At 46.9% G+C, this 27875-nt stretch overlaps 2 long non-coding RNA genes and 1 pseudogene across 6 annotated transcripts in view; 2 read left to right on the plus strand and 1 right to left on the minus strand.

Annotated features, from left to right (window-relative positions):
• Positions 1-4119: 4119 nt before the first annotated feature.
• LOC149128351 (uncharacterized) overlaps positions 4120-27875 on the minus strand; it is a 44292-nt gene continuing 20536 nt past the window's right edge. Inside the window, exons 2-5 of one of the 4 annotated variants that reach the window (XR_016217926.1) lie at positions 14078-14304; positions 10663-10829; positions 10298-10500; positions 4120-7275 (exon numbers count right to left, since the gene is read on the minus strand). This is a non-coding gene — a long non-coding RNA (uncharacterized LOC149128351). Of the gene's footprint in view, positions 7276-10297; positions 10501-10626; positions 10830-14077; positions 14305-15373; positions 15481-27875 lie in introns of those variants that run through there. The other 3 variants (XR_016217924.1, XR_016217925.1, XR_016217922.1) reach the window with 3 other exon arrangements.
• LOC149128352 (uncharacterized) lies at positions 14359-16326 on the plus strand. Of its 2 annotated transcripts, XR_016217927.1 has the most exons (4): positions 14359-14539; positions 14678-14756; positions 15355-15490; positions 16046-16326. It is a non-coding gene; the product is annotated as an uncharacterized LOC149128352 (long non-coding RNA). The 2 variants fall into 2 exon arrangements; XR_016217928.1 differs by lacking the exon at positions 14678-14756 and having other exon boundaries at positions 14382-14539.
• Positions 25362-26241, plus strand: LOC149128353 (protein SET-like; annotated as a pseudogene).

The raw sequence follows: 27875 nt of genomic DNA on the forward strand, positions 1-27875 counted from the left end.
AGCATGCCAGCCTTTCAGAGAACGAAGGAAAGTGTTGTTTCTTTGCTATTTTTATCTCCTTGAAACAGAAAGGACACTTTGTCACCTCTGGAGTGGGATTACTCCTCGGAACCAGCGCTTGGGCTATGGCCTGAGGTCACCGTTCTGGCGCTGTGTCCCCAGGAGTCATCGCGAAGCCGCAGAGCAGAGCGGGGGACACGTGTCACATCTCCGCAAAGATGCGGTGGTTTTGCCTGGGCCACAGGGCTTGCCTTTTTTAGGTCTGGCCGTAGGTGAGGGCAGTCCGATGGGCTGCAGAGGGAGGGGAGGGGAACAAGAGCCAGCAGAGAGAGCCTGACAGAGGAGACAGTATTTCCAGGGTCAGGAGAGTTTACACCATTTAAACCTGCAGGGAAGCATTAAATGAGACCATGCATGTAAACCACTTAGCACACTTAGCTGGGACACAGGCAGCCATTGTTAATTATAATACAGAGTGGAGGCGCAGCATGAGTGTTCAACTCCAGCCCACCCGAAAGGCATCGCCCTGGCTAAGCACAGACCTCCCGGTCAGAAAGATCTGGGTTGGAGTCCTGCTCAACCACTAAGTAGCTGTGACACCAGGCAACCTAAATAGCCATCTATGCCTCAACTTTACCATCTGTAGAATGGGACTGTTGAGACGATTTAAAGAGATACTGCACACAGCATCTTTGGCACAGTGCTGGAAACACTTTTAGACTCACTAAATATTCATGGTTATGGTCATGATAACTGTCTCCATACAGAAGCAAGAAAAGAATGAGGAAGAAAGTCTGCCTCACTGAGCAGGTGAAGGTGGGTGGTTTGAAGAGCAGTTTTATTTTTTTTTTTTAAAGATTTATTTGAAAGGCAGAGTTAGAGAGAGAGGGAGAGGGAGAGACAGAGATCTTCCATCTGCTGATTCACTCTCCAGCTGGCCACACAGCCAGGGCTGGGCCAGACCGAAGCCAGGAGCCGGCAGCTTCATCCAGGTCTCCCACATGGGTGCAGGGGCGCAAGCACTTAGGCCATCCCCTGCTGCTTTCCCAGACACATTAGCAGAGAGCTGGATCGGAAGTGGAGCAGCTGGGACTCGAACCGGCGTCCATATAGGATGACAGCACTGCAGGCGGCGGCTTAACCTGCTATGCCACCGTGCCTGCCTGAAGTAGTTTTCTGAAGCCATGAAAATCTGCCTGTATGGCAACTGGCCTTGTTTTTCTGCTCACTTGGAAAGGGCCCTCCCTTCAGTGTTACATCGTGGAAGGACTGGGCGTTCTTCCATCCGATGACAGACATGTGAGTCTCGCCCAGAAACAACAGGGGAAACGCCTGACTGCTTCTTGAAGGAATCCTCCAGGTGCTCATTAGCCATGAACTCCAGGCTCGAGCCCCTGGGATGGCTGCCCCACTCCACCCTCCGACAGGCGGCCACCGTGCGCTTGGGCCAGCTCCTTCGTGAAGCAGAGCCGGCCTTGCCGAGCCCTTTAAGGAAGGAAGAATGTTCTTGAACACGGGAAATGCTCTCCATGACTACTTCCAAATGTAAAATGATATTGGGCCTTTTAAGAAGGAATCTGGGTTTCAGGGAAGCCCTGAGGTATTGGGTTGTTCCTCCGCTTTGAAGAATTTCAAGCAACTTTAATCTGCTCTCAGAGCGCTATCCAATCTGGCATTTTGGTAAAAGGTCGGTGCCGTCTCCATGAACAGACACTTTTGTGTCCCTTTTCGACCCCATTTGGAGAAATATTTAGGGTAGAAAAAAATCAAACTTGAATTTAAGGAACAGGACTGTTCAGGATAAAGGAATTACCTTTCAAATGTTTAAAAGACATTCTAAATTTTTTGTTTGGCATATAAGAAAATGAAATAGACACAAATCTGATTATATATACAGCCATAAAGATATGGCCATAAAAACTCAATTTCCTCATTGTTGATCTTCCTATCATAGATACACTGCTTTATAATGTGCAAATTACATAATCTCATGTAGTAGCACTACTCTGGGAGACAGAGTCTATGATCCTTATTTTACCAACAAGGAAACTAGGGCTCAGGAACTTTAAGTAAAAAAAATTGCTGAGATAAAAATACTATGATGAGAACTTGAACTCTGGACTCCAGGCTTTGGGTTTTGTTGTTGTTGGTGGTGGTGGTTTTTTAAGATTTACTTTGATATGAAAGTCAGTTATAAGGAGAGGAAGGAAGGAGGGGAAGGTGGGGGGGAGAGGGAAATCTTCTATTTGCTGGTTCACTTCCCAGAAGACCACAATGACCAGGGTTGGGCCAGGCCGAAGCCAAGAGCTTCATTCAGGTCTCCCCTGTGGGTGCAAGGACCCAAACGCTCGGACCATCCTCTGCTGCTTTCCCAGGCCATTTAGCAAGGAACTAGATGGGAAGTGGAGCAGCTGGGACATGAACTGGTGGTACTGATATGGGATGCCAGCATTGTAGGCAGCAGCTTTACTGGCTACACCGCAACACTGGCCCCTGGACCCCAGGTTTTGATCATAGCATGTTTCCCACGCTGCCTCATCATCTTTATCCTCTCATGTGACCAAGCCAAGGCAGGCCTAGTCAGCCTTCTGTGCCTCAGTGTCACAGTCTATGAGATTAGAACACCACCTCTCTGGCTTCCTTTGGGGAGCTGGTAAATAAAATTTCCAGGGTCAAGTCTATCTGTCAAGCGATCAAGATTTCCCAGGAACGGGCTATGATGAACCTGAATGAAATACACTCGACAGAGCCCAAGGAAGTACTGCCAACACCTCATCCATGGCGCAAATGCAACAGACAATAGTGTGGAGGGTGGTTTAAAATGGCACTGTTCGCAAAGGACAAGTGCAGGATAGCTACAAAGCTGCAGGTGGTTGGAAGCTACAAGTAACTTTGACTAGTTCATGATTCCAGGGATGGGGAACCCCGAGAAGTGGCAGATAGGGAAGAAGGGGCCCCTGTTGCAACTCAATCCGGGGCCTTCGTTCTCTGAAGCTGAGAAAATGTACCAACAAAATGAATGAGAACTCTCAACAGCTACACAATTCTAGGTCTACACTCTTGAAACACATGGTAAAGTGATTATATTCAGTGTCAAAAGCTACTCCCTCCTCCAACTTGCTTGCCAGACTCTGTACTATAAACCCTGTGTATCTTCTAGAACTTGACCCATTCGCACACACCAGGGTACATCAGAAAAGTTCACAGGGGCAAGCATTTGGTAGTGGTGCAGATGCAGGTTAAGATGTTCGTATGCCACACCAGAATCCCTGGGTTCAATACCCGACTCCAGCACCTGACTTCACTCTCCTGCTGAAGTGGACTCTAAGAGGCAATAGTGATACCTCAAGCAGTTGGGTCCTTACCACCCACGTAGGAGACCTGAATTGAGTTCCTGGCTCCTGGCTTCAACCCAGCCCAGCCCTGGCCATTGTAGACATTTGGGGAATAAACACATGGATGGGAATGCACTTTATTTGCCAATCAAGTATTTTTAAGTTCATGGAAAGTAGGGTTACATTTATTTTGGTGCAAAAAGTAGAAAAATCCATGTACATGAGGGGTTGTCAAAACATTCATGAAAAAAAAGTTACTACTAAAAAAATGGATTTCAACCATTTTTGCACCAAAATAGCTTAGCTTTTAATTCCATATTTCCACTAACTTTTTGAAGTCCCATGATGTATTCAAATACATATGTTATATGGATTCTTACTATTTTGGTTTTAACATTTATTTCTCACAGTTTTTGGAAGCTAAGAGGTCAAGATCAAGGCACCCACAGGGCATACTCATTTTCAAATGGGGTTACACAACATATCATTCTGCAACTTGCTTTCTTAAGTCAATAATATGTCACCGATGCCTGCTCATACAGATCTCTTATGAGGTCTCTTTTTAATGCCTTTTTTAGAAAATGTATTTGAAAGGCAGAGACATCTTCAGACAGACAGGCAAGGAGAGATGGAGCTCCCATCCTCTGGTTTGCTTCCCAAAGCAATGTTGGGAGTCAGACAAGAGAAGATTCTTCCTGGTTCGGCTCCTCGGGATGTCAGACTGATAGGTAGCACTAAAGAATGAACCCAGAGGTTCATTAAAGAGAAAAGAAAAGCAGCGTGGGATTTTTGAGAGGTTGAGCAAATGGAATGTCCACCTTCAAGAGAACTAAGTGAGGATCCTGAGCGAGTGTGCAGAAATCCTGGAGAAAAACTCTATGATGTGGAAGGAAGCCGAGCTATAAAACACAGACTGGAAGAAGGAAAAGGGCTATGAGGGTTAGGGTGAGACAATGTTTGACACTTTAGTCTCCATTTGGTCCCCAAGGACGGGGGCTGTGTCTTATTCCACTTTGTAGCCTCAATACCTGGCATCATTCCTGAGACGGAAAAGATGTCAGTAGGTACCCGAGAAAAAGAGCAAAGGATACTGCTCTCCAGGGGATCAGGCCTTTTGGATATGAGCCACAGAACCTGCCTGAATGTTGACAAGTCTCCATCTGTGACTTTATTAGGCGAGATTATTAGGGGCAGGTGCACCATGGGGTAAGCCGTTGCATCCCATCCTGGGAGTGACTGGTTCAAGTCCCAGAATCCAGCCACTCGGTTTCCAGTCCAACTTGTTGCTAAATGCACATCCTGGGAGGCAACAGATGAAGGCCCAAGTGTGTGGGCCCCTGCCACCCATGCAGGAGACCCAGACGGAATTCTGGCTCCTGGTTTCAACCTGGCCCAGCCCTGGCTGCTGCCGGCATTTGGGGAATAAACCGCAGATGGGAGATCTCTTTCTTTAGCTCTGCCCTTCAAATAAAGCCTTAAGCTGAAGTTGGAAAGCAGTAAACTGCAAGATGGTTTCATGAAAAGCCTGTTATTTACTAAACCTGTTTCTCTGGTTAGCATATATTGTTTCAATTTAGTTCCTGTTCAAAAAAGCATAATTATTTAAACTGCACTTAGCTGTTGGTTTTAAATTTTTTCAAGTATTTACCTCATTTTTCTGGAATCCAGAGTCAAGGTGTTCATGATCCTAGATGAAGTAAGAACCAAGCGACCCGTGGCATGCCCTCCTCCTGACAGAAGATACAGGCCAAAAGTGGAGACACACTCCTTTGTGTGCTGGTCCCCTGGGCTGGGTAACTGCTGTCTTGGCAACCAGGGGCTCACAGAAGTACATGCTGTGTGTGCACACTTAACATATTTTTATAGGAAGGGCTAAGTGATACATGAGAAATTTATTATTAAAGACAGAGGTGGTTGGCGCCGCGGCTCACTAGGCTAATCCTCCGCCTAGCGGCGCCGGCACACTGGGTTCTAGTCCCGGTCGGGGCGCCGGATTCTGTCCCGGTTGCCCCTCTTCCAGGCCAGCTCTCTGCTGTGGCCCGGGAGTGCAGTGGAGGATGGCCCAAGTGCTTGGGCCCTGCACCCCATGGGAGACCAGGAGAAGCACCTGGCTCCTGCCATCAGATTAGCGCGGTGTGCCAGCCGCAGCGCGCTGGCCGCGGTGGCCATTGAAGGGTGAACCAATGGCAAAGGAAGATCTTTCTGTCTGTCTCTCTCACTGTCCACTCTGCCTGTCAAAAAAAAAAAAAAAAAAAAGACAGAGGTAAGGGAAAATAAGAGGGAAACTTCCAACCACTACCCCACTCCCCAATGCCCACAACAGCCAGGGCTGGGCTGGGCCAAAGCTGGGAGCTAGGAACTCAATCCAGGTCTCCCATGTGGGTGGCTGGGAGCCAATCACTTGAGCCATCAGTGCTGCTTTCGGGGGTTATCAAGAGATTTCCTTTTATAAGAAAAGGGAGGAGAGCTTTCGTATTAGGGTTGTAACCGGGCACGAGGGGTCCTTCGCTTAGGGTATCACCAGTTTATCAGCCTCAAGTGGGAGCTGCCCAGAGGAAAGCTTTATGTCCTTGGGAGATGCAGACAACAGGAAGGAAGAGATCCCTAAAGAAACTGCCCCCCTGAGAAGCCAGGGTTTTTGTTTTTTTTTTTTTTTCAAAAAGTATTTTTATTTATTCGAAAGAGTTACAGAGAAAGGTAGAGCCAGAGAGAGAGGGCTTCCATTCAGCTGGTTCACTCCCCAAATGACTGCAACAGCCAGAGCCAAGCTGATCTGAAGCCAAGAGCCGGGAGCTTCTTCCAGGTCTCTCATGTGGGTGCAGGCGCCCAAGGACTTGGGCCATCTTCCACTGCTTTCCCAGGCCATTAGCAAAGAGCTGGATTGGAAGAGGAGCAGCCAGGACTTGAACCAGCACCCATATGGGATGCCAGTGCTGCAGGCTGAGGCTTTAACCCGCTACAGCACAGCTCCAGCCCCAAAGCCAGCAATTTATAGCAAGGGTTAGGGGACAGCCAGGGTGTAGACAAGGGGGAGTGGGAGAGCCCTTCCTACTTGCAATATACATCCTTAGCCACTGCTTATACAAAATTTCACTCTGGCTGATTTCTTGCAGATTTCCCTGTCTGTGGTGGTCTGGCCCCCCTGGGAGTACTGTTGCAAGCTAAGCTTTCCTGGAATGCCTTGGGAAAAACAAGCTCAAGGGAGTAAATTGTTTCAAATTCTCTGCCCTGTGTGTTCCTGTGCCTGCCTCTTGGCTAAATCCTACACTCAGTTACAGCATCAGTGTATCACTAAACACAGGATAAAGGGAAGATTGCTAATCCCTGTTCTCCACCCACTGAATTCTCCAGGATGGCAATCCATACTCATTATGATGCTTTGAGGCACTGTGGGAAGAATTAAATTCAGCACAGTTGCTGATATTATTTGTCCATGTGCCGCATGATGGGTCTTCAAAACATTCATGGAAAATGGGTAGTATGGAAAGCTATGCATAGCTTTCACAACACTTCTGCGCCAGAATCTTTTCATTCCATTAGCCACAAATAGTTCGAAGTACCTTCATCTACTCATTCATTCATTCAACAAACATGAGTAGAAGGACTAGATAATTCAGAAAGATCATCCCTAGTCATTCCGAATGAGCAGACTTGTTTGGTTGATCCGTTTCATTGGCTCAGTACCCCAAACCAGGGCTGCATCCTTCCTTCCCATCCCATCAGGCACTCCAATCCATAGTGAGACAAGCGTCGAGGTGTTCTGAAAGCTGTTGTGGGCAGAATCACCTGCAGGGCAGTGGCCAGGGCCTTGTAAGAGAGGAGTGAAAACCCTCTTTTGGCCATGTTGTCCGGTTGGGAAAGCAGCAGACTGAAGCCAGGGTGTCAGGGCGTCAGGCCTCTCTCATACATCGCTCCATGACTCCAGGCTTCAGCGTCCTCACTGTGAAATAAAGAACTCAGCCAAGAGACTTTTTAGCAAGATGGTACCCTCTACGAGTGCACGAATGAAGGACACTGATACAACCAAATTTAGATGAAGTTTCGTAATCCTAAAGATGTAGGATTCCTTATAGAAATTAAAAAAGGAACCCTGAGGATTCTAGGAGAAATTCTCTTGGACATCAGCCCTAGGTTTTTTTCCCTGATACTATTATGGTAGGATTTCAACATATGAATTTGGGGAAGATACAAACATTTAGTCCACAACAGTGACCAATTTAGAAGAGTTAAGAAAGTGTCAACTCTGGTTTGCTTTGTGGCATAGCAGGTTAAACTTTCATCTGCGATGCCAGTATCCCATATGTGTGCCGGTTTGAGACCTGGCTGCTCCATTTCCAATCTGGCTTCGTGCAAATGCGCCTGAGAAAGCAGAAGATGGTCCAAGTGGTTGGGCCCCTGCATCCACATGGGAGACCTGGAAGAAGCTCCTGGCTCCTGGCTTTGGCTTGGCTGTTGCAGCCATATAGGGAATGAACTAGTGGATGAAAGATTCTGTGTGTGTGTGTGTGTGTTTGTGTGTGTTCTCTGTAAATCTGCCTTTCAAATAAATAAATTTTAAAAAAAGAAAGCAAGTGTCGACTCCAGATCCCCTCACATTCATGATCAGTTCCTATCTAGGTCCTATCTACGTAAAATCTAGTGTCAGCTTTTGGAACCCCTAGGTATCTAGAGTGTCCCAGAGGAGCAGAATCTGAAGGAAGTGTTCTCAGTGGGTTCTGAGGCCTCTGGAACTGGCTCTCTAAACCAATTAGATTTAAAGGCACTAATGACTGTATTTCCAGCGGTACAGAGAACACCAGTCCACAGTGTGCTATGGTGACAGAGATAGGCAAAATCTCATATCTGGAAGCTCCTGACCACACACTTGGACCAGGCAAGCTTCTGGGGACTATGGAATGCCTCGAATGCCACCTCAGAGAAAAGCCATTGCAGCTTCTTACTTTCTGCCCTGCTGGATTCTGATTTTCCTGTTCATAGGGAGGCTGAGCGCTGCATTCGGAAATGGCTGGCTGGACTCTGCTGATTGCTATAAGCCTTGGGGCTGGCAGCAGCAACCTGGAGGCAGCATGTCTTACATTACCTTATATTGCCTGGGATAAATCTCTTGAGGCAGTGGGAAATGGTGCCCACATCTCTATCTCATTTTTTAAAGGTTTAGTTATTTATTTGAAAGGCAGAGTTACAGAGAGAAGAGAGACAGAGAGATTTTCTATCTGCTGGTTCACTCCCCAAATGGCTGCAAAGACCAGGACTAGGCCAGGCTGAAGCCAGATGCTTCTTCCAGGTCTCCCACATGGGTGCAGGGGCCCAGGGACTTGGGCCATCTTCCTCTGCTTTCCCAGGCTCCTTAGTAGGGAGCTGGATCGGATGTGGAGCTGCCAGGTCAGGTGCCCAAATGGGATGCTGGCTTTGTAAGGCTGAGGCTTAATCTACTAAACCACAATGCCAGTCCCTCTATTTTGTTCTTTGTTCTTTTTTTAAAATTATTTGACAAAGTTAGATAGTGAGAGAGACAGAGAGAAAGAAAGGGTCTTCCTTTCATTGGTTCACTCCCCAAATGGCCACTATGGTTGGCACTATGCCAATTCAAAGCCAGGAGCCAGGTGCTTCTTCCTGGTCTCCCATGCAGGTCCAGGGGCCCAAGCACTTGGGCCATCCTCTACTGCCCTCCGGACCACAGCAGAGAGCTGGTCTGGAAGAGGAGCAACCGGGACTAGAACCTGGTGCCCATATGGGATGTCAGCACCGCAGGTGCGGTGGAGGATTAACAAGTGAGCCATGACGCCGGCCCCCTCTATTTTTTTTTTTTTTGACAGGCAGAGTGGACAGTGAGAGAGAGAGACAGAGAGAAAGGTCTTCCTTTGCCGTTGGTTCACCCTCCAATGGCTGCTGCGGCTGGCGCGCTGTGGCCGGCGCACCGCACTGATCCGAAGGCAGGAGCCTGGTCTCCCATGGGGTACAGGGCCCAAGTACTTGGGCCATCCTCCACTGCACTCCCGGGCCACAGCAGAGAGTTTACCTGGAAGAGGGGCAACCAGGACAGAATCCGGCGCCCCGACCGGGACTAGAACCCAGTGTGCCAGCGCCGCAAGGTGGAGGATTAGCCTATTGAGCCATGGCGCCAGCCTCTATTTTGTTCTTAAAAATCTACATAGTAACAACCACAACAGTAGCTAACCCTCACATAGCCCTTATTTCCTGCCAGGCTGATTGCTCTCTGTGCTATAAACATATGTGTGTATTGAATGTTTTAAAAATTCATTTTATTTATTTGAAAGAATTAGAGAGAGAGAGAGAGAGAGAGAGAGAGAGAGAGAGAGAAAATCTTCGATCTGCTGGTTCACTTCCCAAATGGTCACAACAACCAGGGCTGGGCCAAGCCAAAGCCAGGAGCCAGAAGCTTATTCTGGGTCTCCTATATGGTTGCAGGGGCCCAAGCACTTGGGCCATCTTCTGCTGCTTTCTCAGGCACATTTGCAGGCAGCTGGATCAGAAGTGGAATAGTCGGGATTTGAACTGGCAACCCATATGGGATATTGTCACTGCAGATGATGGCTTTACCTGCTACACCACAGTGCCAGCCCCACAGGTACTGAATCTTTACAACAGCATTATTAATCCACTTTACAGATGGGGAAATGGATACAAAGTCAAACAGTTAATAAGGAAAGAGCCAAAATTTGAATCTAGAAGTCTGGCTCTAGAATCTACGCTCTCAGTGCACTTGACTGTTGAACAGTCATGTTGAACACTGTTGAGTCCTGGCCCTGGCTCTGCCACTCGGTAGTGACATGATCTTGGACCAGACCCTAAAACTCTGAGCCTCGGCTTCTGAATATGTTGCCCTGGGAATGATAAAACATCCTGATAGGGTTGCTGTGAGATTTAAGTGAGATGTCAAACGTGTCTCAGTAGAGTATCTGGAACTTTGTCAGGGCTCAGTAAATGGGCTTTATACCCACCAGGATGCCAACAGGTTGCATCTCAGCCCAGCAGGGACAGAAGGTAAGGATGGTTGGCAGTGGGCAAGCTCCTGGTGACTGCAGCACCACAGGACCACTCTGGGCTCGGAGAGGAGAGGAGGCACTCTCAAGGATAAGTGCTCAGTTTTCCAGGACAGGTTAGACAAGTGTTGGATTCAGGAAGATATTCCATGCTTCTTGTTCTAAGGAGGGAGTTGAGCTGTGAATGTGAGGCCCAGCTGTTCCTTGCTCCTCCATCCCCGCCCCTTCCTCAACCACTCATTGTACCTGGCTTTAGCATCTCTGCGGAGCCACACATGGATCCTCACCTGTGCCGACCCCGTGGTCTCCAGTTAGTGACCCACCTGATGAAGCATCTTTATCCCAGCAGCTAATGCCGGATGGTGGGAGAACAGAGGCTGAGGGGCTTCCTCGCCCACATATGTCATCTCTATTGTGAATGGTGAGAGGTCACAGGTCACCAACTTGGGCTGGGGAGAGTTCACTAACCCAGCCAGATGTAAAAGAGACCCTGCAGGAAGAGCATAGAGAAAAATTTTATTGAAAAAAAAACTAAGCTTATGCACACAATGCAGTTTTACTCAACTATAAAAAGTTCACAAAGAGAAGGAAAGAGAAAGAGAGAGAGAGAGAGAGAGAGAGAGAGTCTTCCATCCATTGGTTCACTCCCCAGTTGGCCACAACAGCCAGAGATGCACCAATCTGAAGCCAGGAGCCAGATTCCTGGTCTCCCATGCGGGTGCAGGGGCCCAAGGACTTGGGCCATCCTCCACTGCTTTCCCAGGCCATAGCAGAGAGCTGGATTGGAAGTGGAACACCTGGGACTCAAACTGGCATCTATATGAGATGCTGGCACTGCTGGCGGTGGCTTTACCCACTACACCACAGCACCAGCCCCAGGCTGAGTCTTAAAAGCAACATGCTAAGAGAAAGAAGCCAGATACAAAAGGCCACTTATTTTACCATGACACTCCAAAAATTTCACAGAAAAGTTGAGTTAAAGACTAAGATACTTTGCTGCAAATAATTTTCCAAAATGCATGTACAGTTTTTCCATCACATGCATTTCCATGAACTTGATTAAGACCTTTGAGGGGCCAGTGCTGTGGTGCAGTAAGTTAATCCTCTGCCTGTGGTGCTGCCATCCCATATGGGCACCGGTTCTAGTCCCAGCTGTTCCTCTTCAGATCCAGCTCTATGCTGTGGCCTGGAAAAGCAGCAGAAAATTGCCCAAGTGCTTGGGCCCCAGCACTAACGTGGGAGACCTGCAAGAAGCTCCTGGCTCCTGGCTTCAGACTGGCCCAGCTCCAGCCATTGCAGCCATTTGGGGAGTGAAATGGAAGACCTCTCTGTCTCTCCCTCTCACTGTCTAACTTTACCTCTCAAATAAATAAATCTTTTAAAAAAAAAAAAAGACCCTTTGAATATATAGGTTTCAAAACTTTGTACCAAAGTAAACTTTTAATTGTCTTCCATGAGCTTTCGGAGGCCCTCTTGTATGATTCTATTTATATTAAATATCAAAAACAGGCACAAAAATAGAAAGCAGTTTAGTGGTTGCCAGGGGCTGGAGGGAGGGGGCCTGAGGAGTGACTGGCAGAGGGTATGGGTTTTCCTTTTGGAGTGGTGACAGGTGCACAACATACTGAGTGTACCAAAACCACGCCTGCAGTGTACACTTTAAAATGCTTAAAGTGGTATTTTATGTTATGTGAACTGTATTTCAGAAAAAAAATACAATTAAGCAACAAATTCCAACATTTTAAGACAAATATCAAAAAGGTTATGGATTTTTAAGACAGCATTCTTTGCACTTTTCTGCATCATCTAAATTTTCTACATGAGCATGAATTACCTTTTTATTTTTATTTATTTATTTTTTGACAGGCAGAGTGGATAGTGAGAGAGAGAGAGAGAGAGAGAGAGAGAGAAAGAAAGAAAGGTCTTCCTTTTCTGTTGGTTCACCCCCCAATGGCCACTGCGGCCAGCGCACCGCGCTGATCTGAAGGCAGGAGCCAGGTGCTTTTCCTGGTCTCCCATGGGGTGCAGGGCCTAAGCACTTGGGCCATTCTCCACTGCACTCCCTGGCCACAGCAGAGAGCTGGACTGGAAGAGGAGCAACCGGGACAGAACTGGCGCCCCAACCAGGACTAGGAGCCGGTGTGCCGGCGCCGCAGGCAGAGGATTAGCCTGAGCCGAGGCACTGGCCATGAATTATCTTTTAAAAATTGTTCTGTTTTGAAATGATAAATACACAAGGAAGTTGCAAAACCAGCACAGAGAGATCCTGTGTCCTATTTCCTCTGATGGTTACAATCTTACATAAGGAGAGAACAAATGGAAATCAGGAAGTTGGTATTGTTACAATATGAATATATGGTTTTATGCCATTGAATCACTTGTAGATTTGTATAAACCACCCCTGGGAAAAAAAGACATGGAACTATTCCCCCACCACAATGCTACCCTTAACAATCGCACCCACCCCCCACCAGCAGTCCTAACCCTTGGCATCTGTTCAAGTTGGTAATTTTGTCATTGCAAGACTGCTCTAGGGATAGAATCACAGTATGCCACCCTTCACTCAGCCAGCGAATCCAGGTTGCTGCACGGGTCAAAGGCTTCTCTTTATTGTTGAGCAGTGTTCCGTACTACAGACGTACCCCCATCTCTCTACCTATTGAAAAGCTTTTGCATTGTTGCTGGATCAAGGCCTTTATAAATATAGCTGTTATGAACATTCATGGGTAAGTTTTCATTTCTCTGGGCTAACTACCCAGGCACATGATTTCTGATTTAAATAAAGTATATTTAGTGTAAGAAACCAGCCAATTCATTTCCAGGGCAGTGGTACCATTTCACACTGGCATGGCAACGTAGGAGTAACCATTGCATCCTTGCTATCACTGTTTCTTTCCTTTTTTTTTTCTTTTACTTTAGCCCTTGTAATAGGTGTGCAGTGGTATCTTCTCCGGCCTTGATTTACAATTCCTTCATGGGAGTGTTAAAAGGAAAATTATTAAACCAATCAAACTTAGGTCAGATGCACACTCTGACCCTGGGTATCTACCCCAAAGTTGTGTGCTCTCTCACAGCATAAACTGACCCTGAGGGAGTGCACATGACTCCAGATGAACCCAGGATGCTGTCCTCTAATTTCGGTCCAACCCAGGTGGACCCCCAGGGCTCACGACCCAGTCCCATTCCTATTGAACCCAGCTCAGTTTCTGCTTGACCTTGTCACACACCCCAGTTCTCTTCCCATCATGATTTCTTTTGTTTGTTTGCCTGTCAAAAACAAAACAAAACAAAACAGAGTGTACAGTGAGAGAGAGAGAGAGAGAGAGAGAGAGAGAGAGAGAAAGGTCTTCCTTTGGCCGTTGGTTCACCCGCCAATGGCCAGCACATCATGCTGATCCGATGGCAGGAGCCAGGTGCTTCTCCTGGTCTCTCATGTGGGTGCAGGGCCCAAGGGCTTGGGCCATCCTCCACTGCACTCCCGGGCCACAGCAGAGAGCTGGACAGGAAGAGCTGCAACCGGGACTAGAACCGGGGGTGCCGGTGCCGCAGGCAGAGGATTAGCCTATTGAGCCACGGCGCTGGCCCCCATCATGATTTCCAAACCTCGTCCTGACCAAAAGATTTGCTTAAACGAACTCAGACAGCTCAGATCACAAATCCGTGGAGCTCTGGAGTCAGAGATCTTACAACCCCCAAATGTGGCAAAAAAAATGGCACAGGGGGCTCATAAGTACTTACGTCTGGTTTCCTGATGTTCAGGGGTTGGTGGAGCTCAGCTCCGAGCCTGATTACCATGCCAAAACTGTGCAGAGGAAGATTCCTTAGCCCAGTTAAACTCAGTAGGGGCCATTTAAGCAAAGCTGAACAAAACAAGCAGAAACGATTCACCAATTGGGCAACTCCCAGGATCAGAACAGGTTCTTTGAATTCCAGGCCACAATGTCATTGGCTAGCAAGTAATCCTCCTGGGAAAACAGAAGTGCAGCATAGAAGCCATTTAATTGGCTGCAGCTGAGTCAATCTACCAGTCAACGCCTTACAGCTTAACTAGCTATTTAAAACCTAATCAGTCAACTGGCTCTAGGGCCTTCTCTAAGCAGCCACAGTTTGGGTAGTCCGATTAAACTCTGGATTGGTTTGGTCTGTTGCACCCAGTGAGATGCTGAATCCAAGTCCGCAGCTTCCTACAGAGTCCTAACAGTAACGTTGCGGGCTATTCCTTCCTGTGCTTGTTTAACATCTGCATGTAGCTTTTGGTGAAATCTCTCATATCTTTTGCCCAATTTTAAATTAGATTGTCTCCATCGTTGAACTTTGAAAATTCTTTATATATTGCAGGAGTCCTTTGCCAGAATGGGTGATTTGCAAAAAGTTTCTCTATGGCTTGTCTTTTCATTCTCTTAAGATCTTTTCCCGAGTGAGTTTCATTTTGATGACGTCTAATTTATTAATTTTTTTCATGAAAGGATTGTGCTTTTGGTATTGTCTAAAGATTCTTTCTTCCTCTAGCCCTGGCTCCTACAGACTATCTCCTATGTTTTCTAAGTTTATATTTATGATGACATTTTCAAGCAGCATTTTTCTGTTGCAAATATAAAATGTGGATCCACTGTAGACCATTTGGAATACTCAAAAAAGAAAAAAAATGCAAAGGGAAAACTAAAATCAATAATATCAATATCCAGAAAATTTTTAGTATTAAATGCCAGCACTTGTAACTTTAATAAAAATGTGACTTTATTTGTTTATTTGAGAGGCAGAGAGAGCTCCCATTCTCTGGTTCCCTCCCCCAAATGCCTGTAACAGCCAAGACTTGGTGAGTGCTGGGAGCAGGAAACTCAGCCCCAGTCTCCCACAAGGGTGATGGGAGCTCAAGTACTTGAGCCAAGAACCTCTGCCACCGAAGATCTATATTAGCAGGAAGCTGGGATCCCAAGCAGGGCTGGACTCAAACCTAGGCACTCTGACATGGGATACAGTCGATCAAATGCCTCCCTCTGTCCTCTTTTTTATAGAAAAATAGAACCATCCAACCGTCAATTGCACTACTGCGTGCCAACCAGGAGCCTGAAGGAGCGGTGCCTTTCTTAATGCTGAGATCAGCCGGGGGAGTTGCTGTTCAGAAAAGACCAAGAACTACTGACCCAAACGGTAAAACTCATGTTTATAAACCACAGCTGTTAGTCACAGGCTGTAATTACCCCAGCAGATAAAGCCGCAACCTAAGAGAGCAGGTTGCTACAGCTGAAGAGAAACAGAAAATAGTCTTTTGGGAACTCACAGGATTGTAACTAAGGGAATGTCAGGGTTGAGGGTGGAATAGATCTTTGTGTATTTGCTGGCTTGAAGACAGGCTGACCCAGTATGAAAATGACCACGCTTTGGCTCCCGTTCTGCTTTGTTGGAGCTCAGTCTGTTGAGGTTCCCTTTTTCAAGCCCTGGCATTGGGGGCATCTGACAGCCAGCTTCCTCCCAGCCTCCCCACTTGATTCCTGGGCACCTGGAGCTCTGCTTCTCGTCTCCCACCCCCACCTGCCTGACTCCTTGGTCTACTCTGTAATTACAGCAGAGGCCTCTAGCCAGCTGCAGAGGTGAGCCAGTCTTAAAATGAAGCATTAGATCAGAGACATCTCTCTCTTCTTCCCACCCCCAGCCTTCCAGGAAGCTGATACAGATGTGACATTTGCTATTTAAATTCTTTTTCAGAGAACCATGTGGCACAGTGGGTAAGCTGCTGCCTGGAACATCTACATCCCATATTGGGATATCTGGTTTGAGAACTGACTATTCCACTTCTGATCCAGCTCCCCGCTGATGTGCCTGGGAAAGCAGCAGAATATGGCCCAAGTGCTTGGGCTTCCGCGACCACTGTGGGAGATCCAGATGGAGTTCTGAACTCCTGATTTTGGTCTGGTCCAGCCCTGGTGGTTGCAGGCAATTGAGGAGTGAACCAACGGGCAGATCTCTCAGTGTCTGTCTGTATTGCTCTCTGCCTTTCAAATAAATGAAAATAAATAAATTGTTCAAAATAAATAACTCTGTGAAGGTAAAACAAACCTGGGCTTGATTCAATCAGTCTAGCTGTGTTCATATTTCAGGTCTGTACCTAGTAGGACAGTGCCTGAACTCTGTAACAATGTGCTTATACTCACAAAGAGACTCATTTTTTTAAATATCAAGTAAGAACCACAATTGTTTGTTGAATATTTAGGATTCAAATGAGCCCCTGGGATGGTGACAGGCACATAAATTTATTTAAAATATTTAGATTAGAAGTTAGTTACATGATGAAAACTCCAACCAAAATATCCATCAAAAGGAAATTAGGCAACTAAAATTATGATACACCATACAGCAACTTAACGCTGATTGCCATGGAAAGCTGCCTACATGTCATGAATTCAAAAGCAGGTTATAAATTCACATAGAGAGCTCGATCCTACTTTTTAAACGGCTTTGGGGAAGAAATATCCAAAATATTCAGGGATAATCTCTGGATTGATGAAATTAATGATAGACGTGATTCTTTCCTGAGTTTTCCAAATCTAAATGCATTGAGCTTATATAGCATTACTAGAAAAAAAGAAAGCTAATTCCTAGCAAAGGTCAGAGGATAGGAAGGTGAAATAGAACTGTGTATGTCATGCAGAAGCTATTTTATATGCTAGTTCTATCATATAACATAAAAAGCTCATAGCTAAAAATATTCAAAGGGCACAAGGAGTATGGGTGAAAAGTAAGAGTTGTTTCCCTAGTGGATCCCCCGGAACTCTCTCCACATGTAACTACTGTGCACAAAAATGTATCTTGAGTGCAGAAACTGACCCCTGAGAGCAGATGGGAAATGCAGACCTAATGTGAAGAGGCAGGAGACAGCTTTGCAGGGAAGTGAAATGAAATTCACCAGCCCACTGCTGGCCATGCCCTTGCTCACTCTCAAAACATCCTCTGCAAATCACCCTGCCCTCAAGTAAGGGAAACCACCCTCTTCACACTCCGAACACATGGGTTTCAGCAGACGCTGTCCCCCGCCCCCACTAGACAGGCGTGCACGTTCGCACTGGCTCCAAAGCCCAGAGGAATCAAGTCTAGTTTGAATTCCAACATCCACTTCAGGGCTGAGTCATAAAGGCAGTGCAGGCGCTGCTGGGTGCATGGGGGTCTCATGCTTCCCCCTGGACCAGTCTCTCCTCCGCTGACTTTTTAAATCGTTTAATAGTTGGCTCCTTCCCATCCTCCATACTGCAGCTGAAGCAGCAGCTCCTCGGAGAAGAGACAAGTTAGCTAAACTGGTGTGGTCAGCCCCTCTGTCCCCTTTCACTACTCTCTGAGCAGGCCCCTGGGAAGACTTACTACCATTTGCAATCTGTAATTTATTTATGCCCGACCCCTCCCTCCCGACTGTAAACTTCACAGTGTCAGAGACATGCATTTTTATTTATTTATGTACAGGTTTATTTATTTATTTGAAAGGCAGTTACAGAGAGAGAAGGAAAAAAGAGAGAGAGAAAGAGATGTTGATTCTATCCACTGGTTCGCTTCCCAACAGCCAGGGCTGGGCCAGGCTGAAACCAGTAGCCTGGAACTCCATCCGGGTCTCCCACACTGGTAGCAGAGGCCCAAGCACTTGGGTCATCTTCCATTGCTTTCTCAGGCCATTAGCAGGGAAGCAGATCAGAAGTGGAGCAGCAAGCCCTTGAACTGGTGCTCATACGGGATACCAGTGTTGCAAGCAGCAGCTTAACCCACAGAGCCACAACACTGACCCCACATACAGTTTATTTATTTATTTTTAAAGATTTACTTATTTACTTAAAAGTGTTACACAGAGTAAGAAGGAGAGGCTCCGAGAAATGCAGGAACCCAAGGACTCAAACCGGCGCCCATATGGGATGCCGGCACTGCAGGCTACACCGCAGTGCCACCCCCCCCACACCTATGTGTTTTTAAATTAACCTTTGCATAGCTAGCTTATACCCCATAGTAGATACTTTTTTTTTTTTTGACAGGCAGAGTGGACGGTGAGAGAGAGAGACAGAGAGAAAGGTCTTCCTTTGCCGTTGGTTCACCCTCCAATGGCCGCCACGGCCGGCGCACTGCGGCCGGCGCACCGCGCTGATCCGATGGCAGGAGCCAGGAGCCAGGTGCTTTTTCCTGGTCTCCCATGGGGTGCAGGGCCCAAGCACCTGGGCCATCCTCCACTGCACTCCCTGGCCACAGCAGAGAGCTGGCCTGGAAGAGGGGCAACCGGGACAGAATCCGGCGCCCCGACCGGGACTAGAACCCGGAGTGCCGGTGCCGCTAGGCGGAGGATTAGCCTAGTGAGCCGTGGCGCCGGCCCCATAGTAGATACTTAAAAAAAATATATTGAATGAATGAAAGTGTTAACAAGACAGAAAATTTTACAAGTCCATCTTTGAGATAAAACTCTTAATTAAAGAAAAAGATTGATTGATCGATTTGAAAGGCAGAGTTACAGAGAGAGATGGAGACAGAGGCAGAGATGTTCCAACCACTGGTTCACTCCCCAGATGGCCTCAAAGGCTGTAGGGTTGGGAGAGGCCAAAGCCAGGAGCCAGGAGCTTTATCCAACTCAAACATGGGTGCAGGGGCCCAAGCATTTGTGCCATCTTCTGTTGCTTTCCCAGGTGCATTAGCAGGAAACTGGATCAGAGGTGGATCTGCAGGGACACGAACCAGCATCCATACGGCATGCCAGCATTGCAGGCGGCGGCTTTACCTACTACACTACAATGCCAGCCCAAGCTAATTTTTTTTGATGATATAGATAATGGCTAACCCTTGAACAAAAGGTCCAGATTCATTTTTCGTGGAGTAATCAAGAAACTTTTATCAAGAGCTATTTGCCAGACCCTGTGCTAGGTGCTGGGGATAGTGGTGCCCGGTGGGGTGCTCAGTCTAGTAAGGAAGACAAATAAAAAATAGGTGAACAGGACCAGGGAAATGTGAACTATGGGGTAAGCAGTGCAGGGCTTTAGGGGAGCATTGATCAGTTATAACCTGAGCTTTATGGAAATTGCAGCTGAGTTTCTTTCTCTGCCCAAGGCGCCCTGTGATGTCCACTGAAACTCGGCTACTTTATCCCTGAGTTTGTATGGAAGGAACAATAATGCACATATCCTGCAGAGGGTGAACAGCGTGAAGAGCGTGAAGCCGTAACAGAGGGGCCGTGTTTAAAGCTATCACTGCCAAATCGTATTTTAGACCCTGCACGCCTCTCCCTTCCTTGCCTCTCCCCGCTCCCCGCCCCACTCCCTCTTGGCTCCCTCTCACGCACAATCAGACAGAAGACACGGAGAAGCAAATGTTTTCTGACTGGATGACTTCAGCGGATTAGCGCTCCTTTGAAAGTGATATTGTCACAGCCCGTAACGTGTTTATGTGTAACACAGACATCTTTATGTGTCACGCAGCCGTGTCTGTGTGGGGAGCGCTGACTTCGTGGCCCCGTCATTCAGGAAGGTAGGAAGTTCAGCCTGCAACGACAGATCCCGAAAGCTTTGGGGAATCTTGATACCGGGGACGGAGGGAACTGGAGAGAAGAAGGGAGATTTCTTTCAGGGTTATTTATCTTTTTTCCCCCCTAACTCTCCCGGGCTTAACTCCTACTCTCGGAGAAACGGTCGCTTGCCAGCACAGCTGGGGCGGCTGTCAGGCCGAGGGCTCCTCGTGCTGACGGCAGGAATCAGAGGGGGTCAGGCGGTTAGAGACGGCGGGCGCAGCAGACACAGTGCTCCTCTCCGGGACCCCCGACGCACCAGCACGCGGGGAACGACAGGGAGCGGCCCCCACCACCGGATCATTTTCTTGAGAAATCCAAGTACAGAAATGTGTTCTTGGAACAATTAAACACTGCGTATTGCTCTTTGTAAATTATGAAAGCAACTCCTGCTTGTACAAAAGTACATGAAGAAAAAAGTCACAGTCTGGCCCTTCTTCCCTCCCACTTGTAAGAGCTGCACTATCCGGAAGAGATACGAGGTGTGTCACGCCTACAATTTAAAATCGTAGCCATGTGAAAAAAGTGAAAATAACTAACCATGCAGTTTATTTAAATCAGGGTATCTCCAAACTATCTCAATATGTAACCAATATTATCAAACTGTTGACACATAAATGATTACCGGGATATTGCTCGTTATTTTTCTGTACTGACTTCTACAGGTGATACACATTTTGTGCGTGTTAACACATTTCGCCTTGGATGCTATGTTTTCCTGGCAAGCACTTGATCTGTATTGTAGATTTCACAAAACACACCCAAGTTGTTGCAGACATGCTTAAAAGTCTTCCAGTATCTGAACTGACCACCAGTTTTTAAGTTAAATATGAAATTAATAAAATAAATGTTTTGAGCCTGTGGGAGTTCCCCGTGGCTGGTGACCCAGGCTGGGCTGTGCAAGCCCATTATATATTTGGTGTGGACTCTTCTCAACTCCTCTATATTTGCATGATTATAACATTAAACAAATATTGAGTATTACACATTTTTTTAGAAAAAAATCTGATTATGCTATATATTTTACTCAACAGTCTGATTTTTTCACTTAAAGTTGTATTTCGGATATTTTTTCCCTTTCAGTACATACAGAGCTGAATTCTTTATAGTGATTGTGGAGTAGATTTATTTAACTGTATCCCTGTATATAAGTTGCTGTTGATGTTCTGCAGGTTTTTTTTTTTTAATTTATTTACTTTATTTGAAAGTCAGAGTTACAGCGAGAGAGAGGAGCAACAGAGATCTTCCACCTGCTGGTTCACTCCCCAAATGGCCTTAATGGCTGGAGCTGGATTGGGCCAAAGCCAGGAGTCAGGAGCTTCATCGGAGTCTCCCATGTGGTTTCAGAGGCCCAAGGATTTGGGCCATCTTCTGCTGCTTTCCCAGGCACATTAGCAAAGAGCTGGATTGGAAGTCGAGCAGTTGGGACACAAACTGGTGCCCATATGGGATGCTGGCACTGCAGTTTTACCTGCTATACCACAGGGCAGGCCCTGATGTTCTGCAGTTAACAGACTTCCTGTTTTGCATACTTGTGTTTGTATTTCTGTAGAACACATCCCAAAAACAGACACTTGTGAGTCAAAGGGTATTCCTGTTTTAAAGATGTGAAAACTAGGGGCTGGTGTTGTGGTACAGTGGGTTAAGCCACATCCTGTTGGGGCACCAGTTCGAGTCCCAACTGCTCCTCTTCTGAACCAGATCTTCCTAATGGCCTGGGAAAGCAGTGGAAGATGGCCCTAGTGGTTGGGTCCCTATACCCATGTGGGAGACCTGGAGGAAGCTCCTGACTCCTGGCTTCGGACAGGCTCAGCTCCGGCCATTGTGGCCATTTGGGGAGTGAGGCAGCAAATGGAAGACCTCCCTCTCTGTGTCTCTCCCTCTCTGTCTGTAACTCTGCCTCTCAAATAAATAAATAAATCTTGAAAAAAAATCATCTTTTCATGGAGCAGGGAAATAAAACCCAAACTGAGGGAAGAGGCTGTGCCGAATGTTTGTGGCAAAGCGGAGACAGAACAGATCTCAAGGCTCTTGCCCTCTGTCCAGCTACACAGAGGAGGCTGGCAGAGTGTGTCCAAGGCATCCTTGGAAGGTCATGCTTCCTCCCGCTCGGCCCGGCCTGGGTTGCTCCTCCTATCATCATCAGCCCAGCACCGGCGCCATCAGCAGCCCTTTCAATGGAGCGATGCACCGCGCCTCAGTAAGCAAGGAGCAGGGAGCCAGGAAGTTTTCCTTGACATTTGTATCTAAAATTGAATTCATTCTGCTCAAAGGCTCGCTACAATTTCAAAGTGTGCCTTCCTACCTCCCTTCTACAGAGCACAGCCAAGTCACAAAGCCAGGCAGAAGAAAATCGGGGTGGGGGTGGGGGGTGGGGGTGGAGGATCCAAAAAAAAGCAAGGATTTTGTTGTACGCAGAAATGTACTGCACTGCTCAGAGATCCTTGGTGGCCAGCTCTGAAACATTCTGCCTTGAAGATCAGTGGCTTTGGGAGGGCAGAAGCAGAAAGCCCTTCTGAGGGGAGGGGCTTCCCTTTGGTCCCCCTGGAGCTGGGGGCAGTGCTGGTGAGGCTGGAGTAGTTCACTGCCAGCAAGCTGGGCTTTTCCTCAAGACGGAGTCCTTAGAACCCGACCCAGTGCATGAACTTTGCAGGGCAGGCGGGACAGGGAGATCAGGGGCTTTCTAAGCTCCCGTGCTGGAGGCCGTGGCTGGGAACCAGCTCCCCTTGCTGCATCTCCATCAGGCTTCCTCTGCCCCTCAGTCCCTCACCCACTCTACACCATTCACAGCCACAAGGGGCCTGATTCCTTTATTCTCCACCTGCTGCCCAGATCAATCACGTCACAAGTGTTCAATCAAAGCAAAGCCAAAGCCCCATTTGCTTAAGCTACACATTTATTTCCTTTGAAAAAAATCAATTCAGACATTTTACATTCTATTTTAAATTCATGTGTCTTACACTCTCTTTCCACCTAAATAGAATTCCTTTTTCACCAACTGAAACCCAAAAGCCAAAATTCAAGTGAAAGAAGAGTTTCCTATTTTTATTATATATTGCTCCTATGCCTGCTGCCTCTTTTTTGTCCTGGTTTTTCTGTTTCTGCTGTTTCTTTATTCTGGAAAGAAATAAAAGAGGTATGACAGGAGGAAAAGATGGCGGGAGGGTGAGGTAAGGAAAGCAGAGAAGCAAAACAAGGGTTGATTGCATACTGTATTAACATGTCATTGTCGAACGTCACCATGAGGCTGTGACTATGTCATCCTTGGCACATCCTCAAGCCCCTTGTACAACTCAACCACTGGCCTTGTTGATTTTACCTCTCAAGTATCTCTCTAGTCTACACAATTCTTTCCATTTCAGCCGTCACCACCCTAATTCAATCTTCCCCCAACTAGCTCCTGTCAACTCACACACACTGTAGACTCTGCCGTGTGTTTCCCACACTGCAAGGCAGGGTGACTTAAACCCCATGGAGAATAATAGCAACAATCATCATCACCATGGTTGGAATTTTTGAGTACTTACTATGCACTAGGCTCTATTTTTAATTCTTCCATGCCTAACTCATTGGATCCCTCGAATCCTAGGGAGGATCAAATCCTAGATTTAATATAATGTAGAGGCAGATTTTATTACTCACATTTCAGGGATGAAGCAATTGAAGCACAGAAATATATGTGACTTGGCCAAGAACACAGAGCAATTGAAGTGGTAGAACTGCTCTTGGGAGTTCAGATCTCAAAGAATGATCAAGAGGTGCTTTGGTAATTAATATTCACATACACGACAATGTCAGAGAGGTCACAATCAGGCGTAAATTGTTGTGTAGACCCTACAGGATGGCAGGTGAGTCGCATCTCACTGATTGATAGGAGCTGTTTCCGGGCCTCCGTGGCAAATCTGTGAGTGATTAAATGTGTCTGTCCTGCACCATGGTCTGGCTAGAGAGGGATGTTTCTTGTTTTCTCTTGGTGGTATAGAAAATGGCCAGAAATTTAGTAGTTTAAAATGACACAAATTGGGGTTGGCATTGTGGCTAGCAGGTAAAGCCCCCTGCAATGCTGTATCCCCTGTGGATGCCAATTCCAGTCCCAGCTGCTCCACTTCCAGCACCCTGCTACTGGCCTGGGAAAAGCAGCGGAAGGTGACCTACGTGTTGGGGCACCCACATGGGAGACCTGGATGAGGCTCCTGGCTTCAGCTTGGTCCAGTGCTGGCCGTTGCAGCAATCTGGGGAGTGAACCAGCAGATGAAAGATCTCTCCCTCTCTCTGTAACCCTTTCAAATAAATCTTTGAGAAAACTGAGACAAATTTATCTTAGTTACAGAGATCAAAATCACCAGAGGGCCCCCTCAAACTGAAATCAAGGTTCTGGCTGCTGTACATTTCCTTTAGGAGGGCCTGGTGGACAATCCTGTCTTTGCCAGCTCCTAGGGGCTGTCCACATTCCTTGGCAGGTGGTCACCTTCCAGCGATTGCAACCCCTCACTCTGTTCTGTCTTCACATCTTTCCTCTCTCACTGGGATCCTCTGGGATCCTCTTACCTCCCATCAGTTTCATAAGGGTGCGTCAAAAAGTTCACAGGAAATGGAATTCAAGGCCAAGCTTTATTGTGAAGCAAAACTGTTGAAAACCAAGAATAATAGTGAGTGCCTCAGGATTACACTGTGCCCACTGATGATCTGCGATAAGGTCCGTCTCAGAATCCTTAACTCAGTCACATCTGCGATCTCTCTTCTGCAGTGGAAGGAACATTCAAGACAAGGACATATTTGGAAGGCCACGGCTGCCTCCCACAAAGGAGGATGGCACTCCGACTCCAGCTGGGAGCACAGGCCCTGCCGTATGATTTACTTTGTATCTTTAGCACCTGCCACACAACACATCTTTGCTGAACAAATAAATAAAAGCATTGATAAACACATAGGAAACTGAGGTATCTTTTTTAAAAAAAAAAAAAAGATTTATTTATTTATTTGAAAAGCAGAGTTACAGAGGCAGAGAGAGAGAGAGGTCTTCCATCCACTGGTTCATTCCCCAAAGGGCCACTATGGCCAGAGCTGGGCTGATCTGAAACCAAGAGCTTGGAGCTTCTTACAGGGCTCTCCGGTGGGTGCAGGGGCCTAAGGACTTGAGCCAACCTCTACTGCTTTCCCAGGCCATAGCAAGAGAGCTGGATTGGAAGTGGAGCAGCCAGGACTTGAACTGGCTCCCATATGAGATGCTGGCACTGAAGGCAGCAGCTTTACCCACTATGCAACAATGCTAGCCCCCGGGTACCTGTATAAGGAAATGCTGCCATTTTTAATGTAGAGATTTGAAGTGAATTTTTAAAAAATTTTTAGCATTCTCTGAGCTGCTTCTGCTTGGTCCTGGTTCTTGGGCTTTCCCCGATGCATGGCTCCCAAATGCTTATCTTTGTTCAGCTGCAAATGAAGAAGCCAAGATCAGCTTCTGCTCCTGTCTGGAGTCCAGCAGACACTTCCGTCCCTAGGGGTTTGCCAAAGGGAAAAAAGGAACAACAAGAAGTAACTGAAAATACTGATGAACTAGAAAATGAAATAGACTTAATGAACCAGCCAGTGAGACTGTGGAAGTAGAACAGAAATAAAACAAATTCTGCCAATTTTTTTTCAGAAGAGGTCAGAATTGATGCCAAAATCCCAAATTTTGGGGCAACAGTACTTGTCAACCATCCACAAGTGGCAGCCTGGGAAGGAGGAGGAGGAGGTGCCGCATTATCTGACCAAAGTGGAAGTGACAGAGTTTGAAGGTATTAAGTCAGGTTACAGAATAGATTTTTATTTTGATGAAAGTCCTTACTTCAAAAATAAAGTTCTCTCCAAAGAATTTCATCTGAGTGAGAGTAGTAATCCACCTTCAAAATCCACTGAAATCGCATGGAGATCTGGCAAGGATTTGATGCCATGTACAAGTCCACTGCAGGACCAAGCCAGCAAGAACTGGCAGTGTGAGGAAGCACAGAGCTTCCTCTCCTGGGCCTCCTGGGCATTCTGCTGCAGGTGCAGAGGACTTAGGGGAGGTCCTCAAAGATGCTGTTCGCTGAAGCCATTCAGCACTACTTGGTTCCTGCTATGGATGATGAGCAACGGGGAGGAGGAGGAGGAGGAGGAGGAGGAAGGAGGAAGAAGAGGAGGAATGGAAGACACTGATGACGGGGATGAGGATGAAGGTGAAGAAGATGAAGATGATGATGAAGGGGAAGAAGGAGAGAAGGATGAAGGAGGAGCTAACAGAAAACATGGGTGGATTCCCACCTTTTTTTTTTTTTTCATTTTCTCCAGTCCCTGGGAGCAAGTCAATCACCCTGTTTTTGAGGTCTCTTCTCTGTACACCATGGTTATGACCTTATTGTAGGGAAAAGACCTTAAGCAGAATACAATGGGAAAAGAATTTCTATCCCTTTCTGTTCCAAATTCATTTTTATCCCTTCTTGTCTCGAAAAAAACTGTATGGAGTCAACATGACCACGCTCTGTGGGAAAAAAGAAAACCCTTTGCTCCCTTTGCTCTGCGGGAAGCTGGAGGGTGCCAGGCCCCTGTGTAGCAGTGCACAGAATTCTAGTTTGTTCCTCCTTTCTCTGTGTATGTGAATATGGACGGTTAGCATTTACCAGTACGTGTATGTCTAATTCCTCTCGTTTAAAAAAAAGAAAGAAAAACTTTTAAACATGAAGTTATAGATCAGCGCAGGGTGGGTTAGAGGTGTTCGAGTGGGTTAAGGGGGCGTTCTGACAGCAGCTTCTCCTCTGCCAAATTTAATCGTGATGTTTAACGGATACCCTTGTAGTTTAAGATGACACTTTAAAAAAATTCTCTCCTAATGATGACTCGCGCCCTGCCCCTCGATGGCAGCATTGGCAGAACCTGTAGGATCTTGTTTGGAACTAACATTCTCCATTGCAGCTTTGCTCCTCTTTATTTTTTAAATGTTCTTTTCACTTCACATGAAAAGAAATGTGCTGTTTTAAACATTAAACGTATACAAGCTGGGCCGGCGCCGCGGCTCACTAGGCTAATCCTCCACCTAGCAGCGCCGGCACACCAGGTTCTAGTCTTGGTCGGGGCGCCGGATTCTGTCCCGGTTGCCCCTCTTCCAGTCCAGCTCTCTGCTGTGGCCAGGGAGTGCAGTGGAGGATGGCCCAAGTGCTTGGGCCCTGCACCCCATGGGAGACCAGGATAAGTACCTGGCTCCTGCCATCAGATCAGTGCGGCACGCCAGCCGCGGCGGCCATTGGAGGGTGAACCAACAGCAAAGGAAGACCTTTCTCTCTGTCTCTCTCTCTCACTGTCCACTCTGCCTGTCAAAAAATAAAATAAAAAAAAGTATACAAGCTGCCTTGTTATAATAAAAATAAATGTGTTCAGAAGTTTTTATCATCATTCAGAGACTTTTTTTATTAAAGAATTTATCACTTGGAAGTTTCTTTTCATTTTTTAGAAAATTTATTTGAAAGGAAGACACACACACACACACACGAGGAGAGAGAGAGAGAGAGAGAGAGAGAGAGAGAGAGAGGTCTCCCATCCACTGGTTTACTTTCCTAAATGCCTACAACAGCCACGACTGGACCAGGCTGAAGCCGTATGCTCAGAACTCAATCCAGGTCTCCCACACAGGTGGCAGGGACATACTTGAACCATTACCACCTGCTGCCTCCCAGGATGCACATTAGCAAAAAGCTGGGAGGGGAGCCAGGACTCCAACCAACCCAGGCACTCTGCATCATAACCACAGTACCAAACACCCAGCCCCATTTTAGAAAAAGATTTATTTATTTATCTGAAAGGCAGAGATACAGAGAGAGTAGGGGAGAGAGGGAGAGAGAGAGAGAGAGAGAGAGAGAGAGACCAGCCCCATATTTTGAATCTCAATGTGGTTCCATAGTTTGGGCAATGCCAAAATGAATCAAGGTCAATGAGGTTTCAGTCTAGCAGATAGAAGTGAGAATGAATATTTGGTGTTGCCCGTCTTTTCCTGACGTCACTCTT

This window comes from Oryctolagus cuniculus, chromosome 1 (genome assembly GCF_051225735.1).
Source record: "Oryctolagus cuniculus isolate XC-2025 breed Fujian yellow rabbit chromosome 1, ASM5122573v1, whole genome shotgun sequence".
NCBI lineage: Eukaryota > Metazoa > Chordata > Mammalia > Lagomorpha > Leporidae > Oryctolagus > Oryctolagus cuniculus.